A 4370-nucleotide genomic window follows, 5' to 3' on the forward strand; every position below is an offset into this window, starting at 1 on the left:
AAAAGTTAGTGGAGTTACGTATGTCACGCGGTCCACTGTTCTTCCATAGGGCCCCAGAGACACGTCATATAAACACCCTCACTAACACTGCAATGTCAGATCAAAAAGTAATATCCCTAACACAACAGAAATGGTGGGTATTACGGTGCCCAAATGCAAAGTTACATGAGAGGACTGCAGATAATCACTCTGTTGGTGTGCCATAGGCGGACTACTGGATCTCGGGAACGGGTTACCTTGCCTTAGAATTACTCGTGCATTTCATACTGGTAATCTATAACGCCCATGAGTTTTCTTTTTTATCGATACTGCACTGTATATACTGACCCCCGTAAAAAAAAAACGGTAATATCATAAAGCAGTATTAAAGAAGCACTAAAAAAAAGTACTGCAGCCTACTAATACTTCAACCTGCTACCATGTCGAAAATAACCCATAAAATTAATGTGGAGGAAATAGTTGTTAATTTAATATTTCGTACAAATGTCGGGAAGCATACAGCACGTTTAACCACTCACTTTCTTAGGGTGGGGGTGGGGGGATGGGAGATGGTGAGAGGTGGGGGGATGGTTATGTATGGAGGGCAAGTGAGCTCCACACCTGTCGCGCCAATAAGGTAGGCTCCAAAGTTCAGGTTTCATTAATGATGCGCACAGGTGTTAAGGCCAGGTGTGAGAGGCAGAGTCAAGCCGCCAGTGTACTCCACGCTTTCCCTGTCACCTCATCACTCAGGCACAGGCAAAAGGTGATTCCAAGTTACCGCAGTATTTTCAAAACTGCAATGTAAGTAATCCCCTGATTTCTGAAGGTCATTTATGTAACACTTGCGAATGTTTGATGAGATCAGCCTACATCCCACATTACATATACGCCCCTAATTCTTAACGGTCGTCTATGGAACATATGTAACATCCACGCTTTACCACACTGAATATTAATTTAATCGAGTATACATCACTTTACATAAACATGCTGCATCTTTTACTGGTTATCATGTTTGTTTCTCCCATACATTCAAACATTCTTGGCTGACAAATGCTACTTAGCTGACTGAGAGAAAAGGATGCCAGACCTTCATTCCACTTGAAAGTGATATTGGAAACACCTCAGAAATAATCCTGGATCCGCCCCTGATATGATCGCGTTAATCTCGTATACCTTACCTTGCGTCTTGCGATGCAGGTAACAAACCCACGATAAGAGTATAGGACGACAAGTTTCTCTGTCTCACTACTAAATGCGACTATAACGTGACACTGAAAATCTGCGAACACCTTTGTCCACTCAACTCTTAGAATTCGGTCGTTATTGTGCGCTGGAATGTCAAAGCCGGGTGTGGGATGGGGGGGCTTTGCATGTAACGCTAATGTCAGTGCCATCCAGGTACGCAGGCCGGCCGTATACCCGTAAATATATTGTACTACTGTGGCCTCTCTTGGTCGAGGCATTTTTACCATTAGTGTAGGTCTAGATATTTGTCTCCTAGGATTTAGTATAAGTTAATGATTTGTTTGTTAGGTGATTAGTTTTAGGGTCTTTAGATTAGGTATTTTTGTTCATAAGTAATATAAGGTTAAAATAAAATCAAATAAATAAAAATACAAAAAAATAAAATAAAAATTATTTTATATACAGTATATGTACGTGTGCATGAAAGTGTGTATGTTCATATATATATATATATATATATATATATATATATATATATATATATATATATATATATATATATATATATATATATATATGTGTGAAATGGAGGGAGAGTAAGAAATTGTTTTGGAAGGAGGTAAAGAAAGTAAGGCAGTGTGAAAGGGGAAATAGTAGGGGAGTGAAAGATAGGAATAATAGATTGTTGGTGGAGAAGAGAGAGAAATTGAGGAGATGGAAGGAGCACTTTGAGGATTTGTTGAATGTAGAGAGTGAGAGCAGTGTGAGTATAAGTGGTTGGGGAATGGCTGGGAGAAGAAGAGATGAGAGGAGGGAGGAAGAGATCAGTAGGTCGGAAGTAGTGGAAGCGATGAAGAAGATTAAGCTGGGAAAGGCCCCAGGAATTGATGGAGTGTGTGGTGAAATGCTTAGGTATGGGGGTGAAATTGTTGTGGAGTGGATATGGAAGTTGTGTAGATTGGCTTGGGTTCCAGAGGACTGGAAATCAGGTATAATTGTTCCTCTGTACAAAGGAAAAGGGGAGAGAGAAGTATGTGGTAACCATAGGGGTATTTGCCTTCTTAGTGTGACTGGTAAAATATATGGTAGAATACTCATTGATAGGGTTAGGCATATGACAGAGGAGCTAGTTGGAGAAGAACAAGGGGGATTTAGGAAGGGAAAAGGGTTTGTAGATCAGATATTTGTTCTAAGATGTTTAGTGAAGTATCTAGAGAAGGGAAGGAAAGTGTATGCTGCCTTCATGGACTTGGAGAAAGCTTATGACAGAATAGATAGGCAAGGTATGTGGAAGGTATTAAGAATATATGGAGTGGAGGGGAAATTGTTGAGTGCTGTGAAAAGTATGTACGAGGGAGCTAGGGCTACGGTGCGAGTGGATGGTGAGCTGAGTGAGTTCTTTGATCTCAATGTGGGACTGAAACAGGGGTGTGTGATGTCTCCATGGCTGTTTAATATATATATGGATGGGGTTGTAAAGGAGGTGCAAGGTAGGGCAGTGGATGTGGGGGTGGCCCTAATGAATGAGGTTGAGATTTGGAAGCTTCCGGTGTTGCTGTTTGCTGATGATACAGTATTGTTGAGTGAAGATGAATGGGAGTTGCAAGGTTTGGTGAATGAATTTGGGACAGTGTGTAGGAGGAGGAAGCTGAAAGTTAATGTAAACAAAAGTAAAGTTATGGTGTTTGAGAGGAATGAAGTCACAGAGTGTGCAGTGAGGTTGGATGGTGAGGATATGGAGAATGTGAGTGCATTCAAGTACTTGGGTAGTGTGATGAGTAAGGATGGAACTTTGGGGGATGAAGTACGTGAAAGGGTACAGCAGGGAAGGAAGGTTGTTGGTACACTGAAAGCAGTGATGAGAAATAGGGAGGTGAGTACGGAAGTTAAGAAGTCACTGCATGATGGTATTGTGATCCCTACCCTGACATACGTATGGAAGCGAGGCGTGGACCTTGCAAGAGGGGAACAAGTCAAGAGTGAGAGCAGTGGAAATGAGTTACTTGAGAGGAGCATGTGGAGTGACGTGGAGGGACAGGTTGACGAATGAAGAAGTGAAGGAACGTTGTGGGGTAGATGTGGATGTGGTTGAAAAGATTAGGAGAAATACACTGAGGTGGTTTGGACATGTGGAGAGAATGGAGAATGAAAGACTGACTAAGAGGGTGTATGTAGGTGAGGTGGAGGGAGGGAGGGGGAGGGGTAGACCGAGGATGAGGTGGAGGGATGGAGTTGAGAGGTATATGAGGGAGGGGGGGGTGAGTTGGGGGGAGGGTAGTCGAATGGTGGGTGACAGAGTGACTTGGAGGCGTTTTGTCTGCGGCCACCCTTTGCGGGATTAGGGCGTCGGGCTATAGATAGATAGATAGATAATTTTTGTCTTAATGACCAGGGGCTCCGGCCCCAGTGGCCGATAGGGAGAAGAAAACAAAGAAAAGAAAATACTGTGGCCCTGCCTCGGGCCCCTACAGAGCGCAGAACCATGATCAGGCGCAGATGATGAACTCATCCAGAATCTGAATTTACTCCTTGGATCAGCTCCCCGTTGTAACTTTATGTTCTGTGTTCTTCTCCTCTCCTTGTTCCTCCTATAAAGTAAATAACATGTACCACATGCAAGTGATAGTAAATTATGACCAGAACTAACACTGAGGTAACCTACTATAAAATTATGTTTAACAGAAAATTCACTAGCGACGCTGACAAATATATTTCATGAAGGTCGGCCTGACGTAATGAAGCTCTTGATTTCGTTAGCGCTGTACTGGTCGAATAGTCTAAAAGGTTACATATCAATATGCCTCGAGCTATTTGGCAATTACAAATAGGATATAGGTATACATTCATTTGTTGGGATGTCATCTGCCAGGTACACCTGTATCTATGAACAAAATATGTCATACACAATAATACAATTTTAAGATTATACTCTTCGAAAATGCTAGGCCTTAAACAAACTTATAATTGTCCCCAGTCACAATCCCTGAGAGAAAACGCTCCAAGCCTAAGTAAGAGAAAACGATTTACAAATATGAAAGGTACACAATGTCAAAAACTAACCTGCTATTACAGACTTGTAACTATGATGTGAACGTTAACTGAAAAGTGATGTGAACATTATCGAAAAAAGAAAAATCCTGGGACGACAACGGCCACGAAAAAATCCAGTGAACGAAAAAAAATAAAGTGAATTATAAAGG

Source organism: Coenobita brevimanus, chromosome 70 (assembly GCF_032717465.1).
Source record: "Coenobita brevimanus isolate Jiangsu-jjx chromosome 70, ASM3271746v2, whole genome shotgun sequence".
Taxonomy (NCBI): Eukaryota; Metazoa; Arthropoda; class Malacostraca; order Decapoda; family Coenobitidae; genus Coenobita; species Coenobita brevimanus.